The sequence below is a fragment of the Miniopterus natalensis genome, chromosome 7 (assembly GCF_054644295.1).
Source record: "Miniopterus natalensis isolate mMinNat1 chromosome 7, mMinNat1.hap1, whole genome shotgun sequence".
NCBI lineage: Eukaryota > Metazoa > Chordata > Mammalia > Chiroptera > Miniopteridae > Miniopterus > Miniopterus natalensis.
The window spans coordinates 3,694,664-3,712,290 of NC_142087.1; the positions used below are offsets into that span (position 1 = coordinate 3,694,664).

General features: G+C 50.1%; 1 pseudogene; it reads right to left on the reverse strand.

Moving 5' to 3' along the window:
* Positions 1-599: 599 nt before the first annotated feature.
* LOC148092664 (uncharacterized) lies at positions 600-6,445 on the reverse strand (annotated as a pseudogene).
* Positions 6,446-17,627: the final 11,182 nt, after the last annotated feature.

The following is a 17,627-nucleotide window of genomic DNA, read 5'->3' on the forward strand; positions in this document are numbered from 1 at the left end:
CCTCAGCAACACTAATGCATTTCCTCGTGGAGGCTGTGACTGTGTTTGGTAAAAGGGATCATTAGATGTGTGCAAACATTCCACACGCTAGGAAGGGCCTCGGGCTCTGACAAATGATAAATGAGAAAATTAGAGGCTTCGGGAAAATGTAAATATCATCCTTTGTGAGCCTCACTTGGCAGGAAAAAAATCTTTCCCCAGAGCAACAAGGCCTTCCTCCCATTCTTTCCCCGTGAGGTGCCCGGGGCCGTTTTGCATACTTCCCAGCATCTTGATTTGTGGTCCATTTGCCCACCAAGGCCTCGGCAGTATGCGGGAGGAACCGGCTGTAGTTTCAACCCGCTTTCCTCTAATTCGGTGTTTCTCAGCCTTTATTTCATTACCACTCCCCAAGGAGCCATTTTAGACATTTTTTTCTTCATCACCCGTCATGACATTTTAATACCACAGAAATACGGAACGTGGGGTATGTGCTGCATGTACATCTGCGTTTCCACATAAAGAGGGTGAAACCTTTCACTCCCTAAAACCAACTTCCACCCTTTGGAGAGCAGTATGGCCTTGCTGAGAATACATGTTTCATTCGTTCGTTCACTCACTCAAACGTGCAGCAAATAAGCACCTGGTACAGACTCTGGGCACTGGGGACGCAGCCACGAGCAGAGCAGGTGACCCATGCGGATGGAGCCAAGTGGGCAAAGGTGAGTGTGGTGGGAGGTAAGGCCAGAGAGGTGCCAGGTGATGTTAGGGACAAGGAGATGGATCACCTCAGGCCTATGGGTCATTGTGAAAACCAGCTTTTACTCTGAAAGAAGTGAGAGCCACTGGGACATGATCTGATTTATATGTTAACAGGATTATATGGCTAAGAACAGGTTGGGGGCGTGGGGCAAGGACTGGCTCAAGGAGACCAGGGGGAGGCCAGGGGGAGGTGATGATGGCCTGAGCCAGGTGGTGACAGTGGAGCAGGTGAGAGGGTGGTCTCTTCCAGGGAGATTTGGCAGGATGCACAGCTGGACGAGTGAGCGTGAAAGGAAAGGAGGAGCCGAGCACAGAGCCCAGGGGCTGGATGGGCCGCCACGCACGGAGATGGGAAGGCGAATGGGAGGCCTGTGCTTTCACAGCGTTCCTCTGGCCGACTGTGAGAAACACCGTGGAGAGGGGGCAGAGCGGCTGAGATTTATTACGGTTCTCCAGGCAGGTCCAGCTTCATTACTTGTGGGATCTGTACAAAAAGAAAAGTGCTCAAAAGCAGGAAGAAAATGCCAATGAAAGTGCTAAGGTGATAAAGCTTTTTCTTTTCTCCTGTGGTCTCTCTCTTGGCCTGTCACAGTATTTGCTATTCACTATTAAATGGATGTGGGGGCACTGGTGGGGCAGAGCAGACCCTCCTAGGTCAGGCCCCCTCAGGGCCAAGAGCAGAAGCAGTCCTGGGCAGGATTATTCTGAGAAAACTCTCCAAAATGGCACCTTTCCCATAGTGTCTTTAAGAGAAACATGTTGGCATGACAGTGATTAAAACTATAATAAAAATTGTTAGCAGGCCTCCTCCATCCAGGTGGCCTCACAACCCTCTCCCTCTGTTCAAACCCCACCTCCTCCCGGAGGCTTTCCCTGACCATCCACCCTCTATTTCTTTAACCTGCTCTATATTTTATGTGTTCATTTTCTGCCTCATTCAGTAGAATTTCTGCTCAGCACACGGTGGGTACTCAATATGCATTTGTTGAAGGAATGAAGATTTACATATTTTATCTGAGTAACCATATAAACAACTGCATAGAAAAAGCCCCTGTAAGGGTTTTCATCACACCCAGCTGATAACAGTGGTTTTGTGTGGGCAGGTGGAAGCCAGGGGAGGGTGACAGGGGCTTGGGCTTGTCTCTAATGTTTTGATTTTCTACAGGGGAAACAAATTTATGTATTGCTTGTGTAATAAAAATTAATTTTAATTAAAAAATCAATTTCATGCAATAACAGTTTTACAGTAAAGAAACCAAATTTTTGGTCCCTTTGATTGAGGTATATGACACCAAGCACTCCATCATTCTGAAAGAACCAATTTCACAGCAACAAGCAAATGTTGGTGCATTGATAATAGTGACAGTAATAACCATGACACCTGCCCCTCCTACGGTCTCACAGGGCTTTGCTGATCCCAAAGCGTTTGCTTCCCATGACCTCATCGGATTCTTCTGACAACATTGTATGGTTGGTAGAAGAAGGTTATGATTATTATCACTGTTCCTGTTCTTCCAAAGAAGATTCAGTGGCTTTCTCTGTGCCAATGGACACCTGTTGAGGGATTACAGGCAACTATTGGTCACCCCCTTCTTTATGTGACCCTGACTCTCCCAGCCCAGTAGCCTACTGGGCCTGACCCTGACCCCAGCTCCAGGAGTGGGTGAGCCATGGTTGAGTGGGATCAGCCCGCTCATCCCACCCTCCTGCCTTGATTGGTTCAAGGATGGGCACCTGCCCGGGTGGGCAGTCAGATGCAAAGAGATGCTTACCTGGGTTCCCCGGGTTTTTGAGGCACCCTCTGGACAAGGCGAATATGAATGCAGCTCTCAGAACCTCTGCAGCCTCTCCTCGCGACCATGAGGGTGAGGGAAGTCACTCTGAAGTCAGCATTGACCCTTGAGAGAGATAAGAACCAAGAGAACTTCAGGGAAACTGAGCCTGGTCAACTCACTCCCCAAGCCTTTTTATCTCTGGCATTTTTAAGGCGTGAGCCCATAAATCTCCGGATTGTTCTGGCTTATTTACACAAAGTTCTCTGTTGCTTTAACCACAAGCCATCTGCCTGTTTGCACAGTCACACAACAGAAAGAGGTAGATGATTAAACCAAAGACCCCTTGCTGACTCTGTGTGCAGAGCACACCTTCTCAAAACCAGCCTGCTTCCTGAAATCTGAACTTTAGAGTTAGAAGAAAGGCCCCATGTGTACAGTGAGAAGAAGTGACCTGCCAGATCCCAGGGGAGGGGGTGGCAGGGCTGGGCCTTTTACCACTGGCCACTCATGTTTCTAGGTTAACACAGTGCAAGAGACCACCTGTGACAAGACAATCAGGGCTTCATCTACCAACGTGACATTTATGTCTGTACACTCAAAACAAAGTGGTGAACGTCTGCAGTTGTAGACCCCTGGCCAAGAAAACCTCCCCTGCTCCAAGGACCTGGCGCAGCTATACTCACAGTCACCTTCAGGAGTTCAGAGCCCTTTCCCCACACTGCTGGCCCGGAGCTGATATAATTTTGCATTTATGAGCAACGAGATTGTAGGGAGACCTGGTGCTGGGTGACGTCCTCGTATACTCGGCCCCACTTGGCCTGTCCCACGACCTGTCCAGAAAGCAAGGGGCCGACAGCACCCTGAGCCCTGACCAGAGTGTCTTCTCACCCTTCCCAGCCATGGTCAGCAAGGACAAGGATGTGCAGTGCTGGGCCTGGATTATAAATGGGGGGAAAGGGGCTGCTCCTTCTCCCAGAGCTTCTTCGAGTCAAAAGCTATGGGGAATTAGAGTTGGGATTCGGGAGGACCTGGGTCCTGGGTTTCCTTTCCCAATTGACCTGAACAGGATACAGTGGAAATGAAAACAGCCTACTGGTCTCCAGAGAGGTGGGGGCAGAGCAGCAGCGGTGACTGGACAGGAGGGAATTGGGGTGTTGTCAGAGGTGTCTTCCCTTCTGCCCACCTGGAGGAAGTCTGGTCTACAGAGTACTCCGTGGCCACTACATCGTGGAGAAACTCTAAGCTTGCAGCGAAGTCGTAGCATCTCCCATGACCTCTCCCCCCACCCATCAGAGGGAGAGCCTGGGGGCCCCTCCTTCCAGAACATTCCCCCCAGAAGCAGCTGCAGATAGGTTCTCATCTCACACAAGACGGCATCACTCAGAGCTCCCAGAATAGCCGTCGATTCCATGCCATGTAGAGCAGCGGTGCCAGCACCGTGGCCTGCGTGATTTACAGCCCTGCTTTCAGAAACACCCCGTTGGCTGGCGCCCTGACCTTGGGCGAGTCACTCTGGAGTTTAGGAGTAATTAAGAGAAGTATTTCCTTTTTATACCCAGTTCCCCTTTCTTGCAGGTCCCGAGGTGGTTCCAGGATAAAAGCATCATGAGAGCAAGAGAGGTCACTGAGACAGAGCAGGGGTGAATCTGGCTTCAGGGAAGGGACTTCTGAAGTGAAGCCAGAAGAAAGGCATTTTATCAGACTTAAAAACAGGGAAGAAGGAAAAGAAAATGCCTCCCAGGCCCAGGCTCCCCAGTGACTGGGAACAGTGGGGTCTCCTTCAGGTCTGGGGCTGTCCAGAGCCCTTATCAGTGTCCCTGTGACTTAATTAGTCCTGAGGACAAGCCCTGGGGTGGACAGGGGACCACAAAGGTCATTAGGTAAAGGGAAAAAATAAAGCATTTCTCCAAGTCCCTTTGGAATTTAACAATAAAGATGACAATAAACAGCCCCAGGTGCAGACACCCCTTGAGGGATAGGAAGTGGCTGGGCAGGTGAGGTCCTGTCACTTATAACGTGGTTCCCTGCTCCAGTGCCTAGATCAGAAATAGAGACAGTCTGGGAATGCCCTTTCCAGTGAAAATCCTCAGCATCTTTATTTTTACTTCTTCACATAAATGGAAGTAAATGGTCACAGCCCAGCTTTCAAAAGACAGACTTATTTGCTTTTTTATTTTTTTTGGCCATAATTATATGACTTCTTGAGAAAGATCATTTACATTTACCTTGTATTTTTGTCCTTTATTCAGACCTGTTTCATTCCTTTATTTGCTCTTTTCTGAGCAATATTTATCGATTGCCTTCTCTGAGCTATATGAATAGGTACACCTGATCCTGGGCTTCAGAGAATGAGCTTTCTAGTAAAGGAGACACAATAAACAAGTAAATAAAAGACAGGATTGATAAGTAGGGTAAAACTACTCTAAAGAGGTGACATTTGAGCTATGAGGAAAACCAAGAAGATGCCAGCCACAGAGAGGCCATCAGGAGAACATGCCAGGCAAAGGGCACTGCCATTTGCAAAGGCCTGGAGGTGGGACTGGGCTGGACAAGCGCAAGGAACACAGAGGAAACTGTGGACTGGGGCAGTGGGGCAGAGTGGGTTGTAGGGAGGCCGGAAGGAGGGAGGAGCCTCTAGGGCCAGGGCAAGACTCTGGGGTTCACGTGAAGAAAGGGGGGAAGGGAGTAGAGGGCCTTATACAGGCTGGCCTCACGGCTGATTTGCATTTCTGAGTGGTTATTGATTGGCTACTGGGTGGAACCAACGGAGAGACAAGAGTAGAAGCCAGGGATCCAGGCTGAACCCAGGTCTATAAGATGCATTGCACTGAGTAAATTTATCTTCCCTGAGCTGCAGTGTCCTCATCTATGGAATGAAGGAATCACGACCAAGGGTTTAATAAGGTGATGGCTGTGGTGGAGCGCAGCACACAGCATCAGGGTCTTTCTATAACTATAATCATTGAACCTTGACCTTCCCAAACTCAAGCCCATGACCCAGGAGGCAACTCTGGCCAGAATAAGTGCCTTTAGGTTGACAAAGTACATATGCGATATAACATGGCCCTTTCACCAATCCGTCATTTTGTCATGACGATTAGCAATTCTTCCCTGTGGGGGCTCGTGGTCATGATTTGGGGACTGTGAGTTCTAATTCACATCTCACCTGGGAAAGCAGGGCAGCCGATTAAAGCGACTCCCCTGGAACAGAATGAGGCAGTGGCGCTTGGGGGCCAACACTGGCTCTGCTAGTTCCACAGTGACGCAGGAAATGGTCTCACACACGCAGCCCCTCTTTCTAAGGCGATTGCTTACAGCTGGTTCCCCAGAGTCCCAACCCCCAGGCTGCGCTTAACTGAAACCACCACCCCTTCCCAAGGTTGCTCAGGGGCTCTGCTTCATCTTGCAGGTGGAGGGAATGAAAACGTGGCACCACAAGGCCGCAGACAGACACATCCAGGATGTGGGGCACCCGCAAGGCCACTGATCAGAGAATTCAACAGCAGTGACCTGAGGAGATGAAGGGAGGGGGTCCCACTCAACAAGAGACTTTAGAGACTGAGCCACCAAAGGCCAGTGGTCCCTGTTTGCATCCTGATTCTGGGCAAGCAACGAGAAAACCACACTGTGAGACGATGGGGCTGTTTGACCATTCGAGGTGGTGAGGATATTGTGGCTCTGCTGGGCCACATCCACGAGCTTTAAAACACGTTGGCAGGAAGAGGGGCAAGCTGCGGGGGGACGGGACAGATCCTGATAGGCATTGAATCTGGGTGAGGGGTATATGGTGGTTCATTATATTCTTCTGGTTGAAAACATCCATAATAATTGTTTAGTTGTGCTCACTTTATTGTTTAAGATTGCTGTTTACTTGAGAAGTACTGCAGAATATTGCAGATCACCAGCCCGTCATTCTGGCTCATCCCCATGTTAACCGGGCATGAACAGGGCACTTCACGTGGGCGTGAGCCCTAGACGGTAGACAGCCCCCTTCTTCTGCTGACGGGACTCTCTGGAACCTTCCGCCAGGCTCCGGATGCCGGGGAAGGAATTTCATTTCACTCCATCTGAAGCCACCAGCTTGCTCATTATAGAAGTGGACCCGCTGACGGTGATTTTATGCAGAGCTGAGCACACAGCCGGTACCTGTCACCTGCTCTCAAGTGAAGATCCAGGGGTATTTTCAAGCAGAAATAATGGGCCACTGTGGCTTTTTAAAGAGCTATGATTTATCTCTGGGACCACGTCCAGGCTGGAGCTGTTGGAGACCATCCCAGGCGTCCTGGCCAGAGAGGAGATTTTAATACCTTGGCAGCTTATCCGCAGATGGAAGATGGCTGAGGCTTCGCCTGCGGAGGTGACCTGGTGTTAGGGTGACCTGTGCTGGGCACAGAAAAGCAAGTCACTGCAGGAGCATGTCTGTGCACCCCAAGGAGGTGGATATTTGGAAAGTGTCTGTTGGATTTGAACCACATGATGGTTCACTGGAGTAACTCCGCGTCCAGGAGGAATATTTGCAGGCGGGATCATGTGGTTTGGTTGCCTTCGTTAGTCAAAAGCAGGAATTTGTGTTTGTGAAGATGTGAATTATGTCTCTCCGAATGCAAACAGCTCCATGTCCTCTGCACAGAAACACACATCTGTTCAGCCAGCTAATCGGACTGTGACGGACACAGGCAGCTCTGTACCCAGGACATGCCCTTCTTTCTCACTGACAGGGCCTGAGGGCCACTCGCTCCCTAACCTTGTCCAGCTCCCTGGTCCTGTGCCCATGTGACACCGCTCTAGCCACGAGGTGGAAGCAGGTGGCCGCTGGGAGTTCTGGGAGAGCGCCGTTCTCCTATTAGCCTCTTCCTCCCCGTCACCTCCTCCTGCCCTCCTGGTGGGGGACAGACATGGGCTGGGGGCAGCATCAGCAGCCACAGGGCACCCTGAGAGCCGAGGCCCAGCCGAGGATGGAGGGCAGACGGGCAGAAGGAGCCTGCCTGCCCCTTGGGGACATTACGTGGCCTATTATTGCCATGGACCTGAGCCACCTGAGTCAATTCTTCTGTCCCTGGTCACCAGGACAGTCCCTCAGGAGAAGGTTCAATTTGGGGCAGAAACTTCCGTGGTCCCTTGGGAAACCTCTGACCTGCCCAGAAACCAAGAGAACATTTACGCTGGCTGAGTTTTTCCCTCGTGATCGTCCTGTGTGGGCCTCGCCCGCTGCCATGGGGGTCATTTTCTTTGGCCAAATTCAGGGAACCATTACTAGGGTCAGCTGTGCTCACTTCCTGCCAGGAGAACACACTTCAGTCTGTGTTAAAACTGAAATGACATAATTACACCCTGCAAGTGCAGCCGTGGAACACTCACTGCAGAGAGACTCGCAGGCACCTTTATTTCTGAGGTTTTGTTCAAAGAAAACAAACCTGCCTTGGCTCATTGCCAGGAGGGGCAAACTGTTGTTACAGCTGCTCCGAGGCCCTTCCTGTAACCCACCATCCAGGTCTCCCTGGTGGGGCTCTGTCCCTTTCCCAGAGACAAGACCACTGTGCTTCCCCCCAAAGGCTCTGGCCTCCTGTGAGCTTTGCTTCTGGGGATCAAACAGGCAGTGATGATGGTGGAGCTCTGTCTGCAGAGCTTGGCGTCTCTTTGCTAAACTGAAGCCAGCTGCCTCCTTGGAGGGGCAAAATGCCCTGACCACCCAGAGAATGTCTGCTCATGGAGGCTCGAACGGGAGAGATGCCAATGCCTCCAAAATAAACTCGAGAAACAACCCCCTCAAACTGCAAGTGTGGGGTCCGGGCGAGGCTGGTCGGGGAGGCTGTTCCTATCAGCTGCTGTGCTTCTTTCCACAGAATAAACTCTGCTTATGGCTCGTGGCCTCTTCTGCATTTCGAGTCCTCTCTGCTTTCTGGGGACCCCTGACACCTCCAGGCCCTGGGGTTGGGCCCATGTTCTGCTCCCTGGAACTCAGTGCTTCCCCTGCACCAGGGCTCCCCAGCCTGTTAGGAAGAGGTCTCCGGAGGTCGCACTCGCTCCTCTCCCTTGGCAGGCTGACCTTATTCCAAGCCCTATCGCTTGGGTGTCCAAAGATGATGTTTCCCTACACTAAGGCCTGGCTCTCCCCCCGCAGACACTGTGTCTCTGCTCTGTCACCCACTTTGCTGTGCTTATGGTGTTTGTTATTTTCTGAAATTGCCTTGTTTGTTGATTTATTTACCTCCTTCTTTATTGCACGTGTCCCCGGACTAGAACTTGAGTTCAGAGGCTGTGTCTTTCTAATTCTCTTTTTTTCCCCCTGGAGCCAATAACAGTGGTTGGTATGTAGAAGCAGCTCAATAAATGTGAGTGAATTAGGAGAGTGAATGAAAGATTGAATGAATGAGCGAATGAGACGTTTACCTTCGGGGCGAAGCTCTATTATTTATTTCCTATTTTCTTTCTGATCTAGTGCCTCCTTCCAACCTGATGACTCCTGGACTCAAAGCCTTGTCTGTCTGTCAGTGTTGTCCAGGAAAATGGACTGCAGTGATGATTATGTTCTTTATCCATGCTGTCCAGTGTGGTGACTGCGAGCTACACAGCATCATAGGGCACTTGAAATGTGGCTAGTGTGACTTAGGAGATGAGGTTTTTGTTTTATTTAGTTTTAATAAATATAAACTTTAATAGCCACAGGTGGCCAGTGGTGTCGTGGAGAACACACAGGACTCCATGCTCAGAGTCATTCACGGCCGTGTTCTCCAGATCTCACTCTCCTGCCTGCCTCTGCCTGGCCTGCCTGAGCTCCCAGCTCTGGCCCCTGTCAACCTCCTGCCAGGGCAGGCACCTCATTCACCTTTGGTTCAGGTGCCCACAGGGATTGGTACCAGGTCTCAAGTTGATTAGAGCACCTAATGCCATCTCGGTCTAGGTTCAAGTCAAAGATTTCCCAAGAATACAAGACAAATATATTTTTTCTGATAGTTTGGGTTCCCCACAAAAGACCCCAACAGCTCTAAAAATAGCTGACATCACAGACACAGGACCTAGTGTCCTCGAGGGGACCACAAGAATCAAGGGCTCCTAATGTTGGAGATGCCAAAGTAAGTGTCCCCAGGGAGCGTGCAAGGCTGCAGGCAGAGGGCAGAAGCTGCAGGAGACCTTCTCTTTCTTACTGGGGAAAGTTGGGCTCATTTGTCACAGTGTTTGGTGGCTCCTAGAAGAAGCAAGTTATTTTTGTTGAGCTTCTCAAAGCCTAAATATTTCCAAAGAGGATAAGTGACTCAGAGGGGGCACACTGGTCCCTTGGGGACCGGATGTCACTGTCCTGTGTCCCAGCATGCCCTCAGAGTAAAGGACACCTCGACTTAGCCATGCATGTGTTCAAAGGGCGGGTGCTGAGAACGCGTGTGAATCACGCTGTGCCAGGGACCAGGGAGACGGTGGAGGTCCAAGGCCACCTCGGCTCCCCGCTCTCAAGCGTTTCCCTTCCAGGGGCCCTGCTCAGCTCTGTGCCCGCACACATCCCCTTCTCTCCCTGAGCCTAGTTCCCCGTCCTTGCCACAGGCATGATAAAACCTGCCCTTTGTGCTTCTTAGAGCTGATATCGCAAGAACAAAAGAAATAACATATGTAAATGTGCTTTCATGTCCAAAGAATTATGACAGTAACCTCAAGCTTTCCCACCAACTTCATGTCTTTGGCATGCAGCTGAGTTCCTAACAGAGGCCTCAAATACCCACAGGAGATGTCAGGGTCAGGGCCTGCACAGGAAGCAGAATTCCCCCGCACAGTTTCACAAGATGTTAACGCAGAGCTCCCTGTGCAGAGGGTGGTCAGGGTTATCGAGCAAACAGGGATGTCGAGGCACAGAGATCAGCAACAGCAGGAAGCTGTCACTGTCCCGGGGCAATGAGAGGAAGGGAGGTAAAGGCTGCCCACCGTGAGCTATAACTGCAGAAGGACAAGAGGAGCCAGCGAAGGCTCCAACTTACAACTCCTCCCTCCCTCCCCTCCCACTGACCAGCTCTGGCTAGAAGCCAGAGGTGAGAGGAGCCCCAGGAGTCTGCAGGGGGGCCCCTTGGACTTGTGGTAGACAAGGTAAAAATGGATGTTGGGGGTGGGTAGGGTGCCTGGGGCATGGAGGGTGGCTGGTGCAGGTGGCAGGTGGCTTGGCAGGAACAGATGAAGGCCACCCCAGGATGGAGCTTACAGGGGGAGGCAGGTGGCGCCTCCTCGGGGGGAAAGTCTTGTTCAGCATCTGCAGGAGGGACCGGCTCTGCGGGCGTGGGTAATGGTTAGCAGGAAGAACGATTTCCTATATCCAGTTCTATTTGCAGAGCCACCTCCTTGCCACCCGAGGGGACAACCAGCTTTAGGTCCCACAGAAATGCCGCTGGTTCCCTGCCCTCTTCTCGTCCATTCGCAATGAAGATGCGAAAGACATGGTCTGATCACTCTCTCTCTGCGCTTTCCTCTGAGCTTCCATTTCTGGGAAAATCACCCTTCACAGGGTCGAGGGGAAGTTACAGCCAGAATATCTGCCACTCTGTCCTGCGTGACCTCATGTCCCAGCACAGGCAGAGGACGGCCTGGCCTCCCTGGGAGACTCTTCAGGCATCAGTTACTTGGCCCCATGCTGTTCCCACCCATGGCCTCAGCCCCAGACTGCTTTAACGATTGAATTAGATGAACTTAGACGGTCTACGGCAGCTGTGAGAAGGGTCTGGGAAGAGCAGATGCTCCGTAAATATCCCTCCTCCTCCCTGCCCTCCCTTCTCCCCCCCACCCCCCCATACAACCGCTGTCATCCTCCTGATCACAGAGCATGCACGGTGGGGTGACACCACACAAGTTTTCACCCCCCAAAGCTGCTTCTGCAAACAGTTCACATGTCATTCTCGCCACTTCGTTGAGAGAATGATATCAGATCCTAACAGCTCTCAGGAGGCCACTGTGTTTATGTCAAGGCCAATCGGAGGCCCCTGGTCCATCTCTGAATCTTCAAGCACCTTTTCAGGGCAGGGAAATCTCCTACTCTGGGCAGGAAGGGCTTGCTTTGTGGCTGGGGAGGAAGGTGAGGACATGAGAGGTATCCCTATGTCCCTGTTGGAAATCCAGGGCTGACTAAGCTGGGTGGCCTGAGTTGGGTCTGGTTCTTTCCTCGTCAGGCCTCCTCCATCTGGTTGGGACATCTCAGGATGGGAAATAAGAAGTGTGACTGTCACAGTGAACATCTGCTTCCAAATTTCCTGACCCAGGTAGCATCTTGTGACAGGCTTTCCCTGTGCCAATAGAGGGGACACTGACAAGGGGAATCCCTCCTTTTAATTTCCTCCTAGCTCTGCCCATGTGGATTCTCTGTTTGGTTTTTATACTTTCCAAATAAGCTGTAAAGGCAGAACATATGCATAATGCATAATTATGACACTTGGATTTGTTTAACTTTATCCCTGCAATTTCTCAAGTGCTCTTGCAATTAAAGAACACCGTTGGATAAAAAGACATGCTTTGGCGAAGTGATCTAACTACTGCCTACAGGAATAGAAGGCATTTTTAAGCCAGCTATTCACTTGCGTGTGTGTGTGTGTGTGTGTGTGTGTGTGTGTGTGTAAGTGCACGTGAGCGTCATGTTGTGTTTCTATATGTGTATTAGCCATGTATTTTATTTTCTACATTCTGATGCTTTGACATCTTGGAAACTTGCTGACTCTGGAGGGACTGCCCTCCCAGAGTTAGCCAATTTCAAGAGATAATATACAACTCACTCTGGAATGTGCTTTCCAAATAACAGCCCAGGGCCCACGCCTCCAGGTTCTCACACTCTGGGCCACTATGCACCTGCTGTAATCAGCCCAGGGCCGGGCACCAGGCAACCAAGGAAGCCCCTATGCCCAGAGCCACTGCAATCATTCAAACTAGTCAATCTTAAGCCTCATCACCCTGCCCTGCCCATTCCTTCCGCAGAAACCACAACAAAGGCTCTTGTCACAGTGCTCCCTCTGCCTCCCAACTGACCCTGGTGTTTCTTCCTGTGGCCCTGCCTGACCTGCAGATCTGTGAGTATAATAAACTTCCTTCACGACAGCCATTTCTGTGTCTATGTGTCTTACCGTAACCAATTAATACAAATCTCAGCTACCTGGTTAAAACACAATGTCTCTATGTGTCCCATTTTATGGGTATGCCCATAACAATGACACACATAGTCACTGGTCCCCTTGTGTATGTTTAGACAACATGTAACTTTGCATCACAAAACACCCGGTGATGTCAGAGGCGCCATGCTCTGTCCTGGTATCCAAGAGACCTCGGCTTGCTGCTCAGTCACTGCCCCCCACTGTGAAAACAGTGGCTGGATTGAAGCCTCCAGTTGAAGGGACTAAATTACATCTAGAAGGACCCATATTGTGCCGCAGCTAATGACACAGTTAACCTCTGGTTAATTTTGTGCTTCCTGGTGTCCTGGGAACGGGTGGTGTTTACTCCAGTTGGGACAGTCCGTTATTAATGTGCATTAATGTGCCAGGATGTTTGCTGTTCTGGGCCCAGGGTTTTAATAGAAATCAGCCAATGGGCCAGGGCCCCGCTGAAGTTGCAGAATATGAATGAGGCCTTTCTTTACCCTCTCTCCTCCACCCTGATTTGCATGACTAAGCTTTTTCGCCTTTTTGAAAAATGTGTTTGTTTGTTTCTTGCTTGTTGCTGTGTCTCCTATGGAGGAAACAAATTACTTGCTCACCAAGCAGGGACCTAAATCTGGCAGAAGCCCAGGTCCGCCCGCCCGGCAAAGGGAGCCAGAGAGCCATATTCGAGTTGGTGGGGACAATTCCGGAAGAGTTGACGCAGCCCAGGGATGTGGGATAAAAATTATCTTGGTGCCCCACGGGCTCCTTAAGAGGCTGTGTTTATCCCAGCAAAGGGGGACTGGATGGGAGAGAAGAACGGAGAAGCTCCTCTGTCACTGTAAAATTCTGCTCAAGCTGACACAGAGCTCAAAGCTGTCCCTTGATGAGGCTTTGGGTTCTCTGGGGAAAGACGATGCTGCTTCTGGTTCCAGAGTCTATCAGAGCCGGTGCGTGGTTTTTAAAACAAATATTTTATAATTTTCAATTTACCAAAATGAAATGTATAGATAACATAACCTACCTACAGGTGTAGTTTTTAACCACTATAATAGCCCAACTGTAATATCAAGAGGAGAGGAAAGGAATTTATAATAAAAATAAAACACATTTCAACATGCAAATGCTCTGGTCTGGCTTAACTAGAAGATGTAATAAAGTCATCAGATGCTTGGACTTGGACGTGGAACCCCAGCGAATGAAGCTGTGCTGTGTGGGGCAGCTCAGCTGCCACCCGAGGCTTTGCTGTTGGCAATGAGATTTTTCAAACCGATGGACAGAACAAAGCACAATCCTCTGAGTGCACACCCTGGTTTTATTCTGGAGAAACTCAGTATATTTTAAAACAGAAAAAATATATATATATATTTTTTGTGGCAAATTCCATGCAAAATGGAATTTGGTTCTAGGCTCAAGTTATTTTAAGCAGTGTTTTCATCTACACGAACATCCGGCAGGGCACTCAAAATTAATGCCAATGCCAGTGAGGGATGAGGAAGGTGATTCCAGAACTAGTCCCTACAGTGGGTGTCAGGATCCCAGGCCGGGAAATGGGTCAGACAGAGGAGGAAATTCACCCAAGAGCTCATAGCCAGAAAGGGGCAACGGCAGTGCTACTGGCTGGAATAGAGGTCTAAAAATCCCTCCGGTATGGTTTCCTACCTTTTTTGCCACACCCCTTGGCAGACGCTGCAGCAGCTCGGCCGGCTTTGCAGTCCCCGGCACAGACCAACCGCGTCCGTTTCTGTCATTTCCCTGAACCTTGACCGCCCATCTATTAGGACACTGCTGGGGGGAGTGATGCTGCGGGACTCCCTTCCCTGACCCCTGCACCAGCTGCTTTGCGTGCCGGCTGACAAAGGCTCACAGGCGCCCCTCCCCAGAATACTGCCCAGACCAAATGGAAGCTTCCTTACCCAGGAGGTTATAACCCCCATGCACATCCTAGGGCAGCCCAGGGTCCCCCCACCCCCATGGAGTGACATGGAGATCCATGCCAGCCCCTTGCCTCAATTGAAATCAACTCTAGGATATAATTTGTGCTCTCCATAGGGTCAGGGTGAAATTACTCTCCTTCCTGCTTAGCTTTCTTCCCCTACCCTGTTCTGTGGATAGTTGAAAACAACAGAACTAAGCAAGTAAATTTCAGCAGAAAAAGGATTTGCTAAAACATAGTGAGTAGTTAGGAGATTTCTCAGAGGGACAGATAATCAGACATAGAGGCTACATAGCTAAGAACTTGGTCCAAAAATCATCCCACAGAGCTATTCGCATGAGGATACCTCTGAGCACAGGCGCTGTAGCTCCCACCGCGCAAAGCACTGACCTGCAGGCCCTTCCACTGATGGGCCAACCCCGGAATTGATTTCATGAGATTTCTGTTTCTTAAAGTGACAAAATTCCAATTCAAAACTAATGTATGTGGGTATAGATAATGAATGCAACCAGTCACCTGCCCCAGCCCTACCTGAGTAATTGGAGTTACAGTAGGAGGCAGCAATTTATTAGGTGTAACGTTTCTGTATGGCTAACGAAAGCACAAATGCTCAGGGAACTCTTTAGGCAGGTGGTCATGGAAGAGCTATTTTCCCCTTTAAGCCCCTGGCTTTCCCACACCAGAAGGTTGCAATAAATCATCCTCTAGTTATCTCTCTCCTCCCCGGTGACAGACAGCGCTGTAACCACTTCCCCCAGAGCCTCTGTCTTTCTAGCCTCTTTCCTTTAAGCAAAAAGGAGATGGTTGAATTGTTGCCGGTGTAGCTCCAATCATTACTTACTTACTCAGCAGGAAGCCAACCTCGAGATCAATGTGGTTGTGCCTGAAAGAGTTTTATATGCTAAACAAGAGACACAGGCACATGGGACACCGTGGAGTCCACCCAGATTTACATGTTTGAGAGGGAGAAAGGGCCCCCCTAGTGTCTACACTAAACTTTCTATCCCTTCCTTCTTTCCTTCCTTCACAAGTATTTACGGAGTGTCTGCCATATGCCAAGCAATGCCCTAGAAGCTGGACATACACTGCTGAGAAAAAAATAAGCTTGGTCCCTGTCATCATGGACTGTTCATTTAAGGTATAGGTTAAGGAGGGGAAATATTAACCAAATAGTCATTGAAACAAATGCAACCTGTAGACTGAGACAAGCATGCCCCTTTAAAGTCAATACAACCATGCTGCTCTCTGCTCTGAGTCCTCTGACTTCTTCCCCACACTCAGAGTGAAATCCACCCTCCTAGTCCCACGGGATGCAGCCCTGGCTGCCTCGCTGACCAGCCTCCTGACATTCTGCCTGCACCTACTGGGCACAGCCACAGCAATGTTTTTATTCTGTTTTATTTAGGCCACCGTTATCTTGAGCCTCTGCTTCTCACAGCCAAACCCAACATCATTGACACAGCACATTGGGAAGCTTTTGTCTTTATTTTTAGGACAAGGCAAAGCCACAGAAGCATTTAGACAGCAAGGTGACGAGTGGGTTTGGTGCATTCTATGACCCCTCTGGCTGCGATGAGGAGACTGGGTAGATGCTGGATGGTGGGTTTTGGGTATTGGGAGAGGTGGCAGGTGAGCTCTCCTGTCCCCCACAGTGTAGAGGACATTGAGGCAGCCAGGAAAGAGATTATGTCAAGACAAACTGAAACCTGGAGGCCAAATGGACTCCAGCACATGCCTGCATGCATTCCCTGTATAGCCCTGTGATTTGAGATAGGTCACATCTCTGGACCCCAACTTCATCATCTGAGAAATGGGAGGCTTGACAACTCTATGACTTATAAAAGCCCTTCCTACTACCCTAAAGACCTCACACTTCTACCCAGCCGGGTGGCTCAGTTGGTTGGAGCACAGTCTTGTACACCAAAAAGTTGCTGTTCAACCCCCGGTCAGGGTACTTATCTATGTTGCGGGTTCGAAGAGAGACAACCAATTGATGTTTCCCATATCAGTGTTTCTCTCTCTCTCTCAAATCAATGAGAACATGTCCTCGGGTAAGGATTAAAATAAAAAAAAAAAATAAAGATCTCACACTTCTGCCCAAGGTTGCACAGCCAAGAATGGGCAAATCTTGAGCCAGATCTTTTGTCAAGTCTCTTGTTCACTTTCATGGCCCCTCCTGATACCCCAAGCAAGCCCACCACATCTTGTCAGAAACAAACAAAAAGAGAGGTAGAATCATGACATTTGAGATCGAGATGGCAGAGATCCCAGGGACATGAGCACCCTGATGCCCTCGGCCAAATTTCTTCCAAGCCCATCACTCCTGTAGCTCCACAGTGATGAGACTCTATGCTGGCAGGGGAGACAGATGTGCATGGACCATAGGTAAGCGAATCAATGGGATTGTTTCAATAAAACTTTATTTACAAAACAAGCAGCTAGCTAGATTTGCCCCCCGGCCCTGCTTTGCTGGCTGCTGGGATAGAGAGTAACCAATGGTGGGCAGAGAGCTCCATCAACAGCATGGGCAGGGAGGCCTCACTGAGGACACAATGTGTGGGGAAGAAGTCAGCGAATGAAGACCCCGGGGAGGGCATTCCAAACACAGGGGAGGAGCTGCCAGGGCAAAGGCACGAGGTTGGAACACACTCAGTCAGCTGGAGGAACAAGGCTGGAGAATGAATAAGGCAAGACAGGTAATGACAAGAATGATGCTCCTGGCATTCATTTCATTCTCCCGACAGTCCCATGAGAGAAGTGCAACTACTGCCCCATTTTCCAGAGGAGGAAACTGAGGCCCAAGGGAGTGAAGCACCTGGCCCAAGCAGCCCCAGCTAGTGACTGGTAAGGCCAGCATGTTCCCCTCTCTGTTCACGATGAGAACTGCCTGCAGAGGAGAGAGTTCCTGTGGCACTAACCCCAGTGCCCTGCACAGAACTGGGCACACAACGGAGAGCCTGGTGAACAGTGAGCAAAGTAGTAACAGTGACATTTGTCCAGCACCAGCCCTGTGCCAGGCCCCCTTCTGAGAGCTTCATGTGGACTAATTCACCCAATCCTCACACCAACCCTACGAGGTCA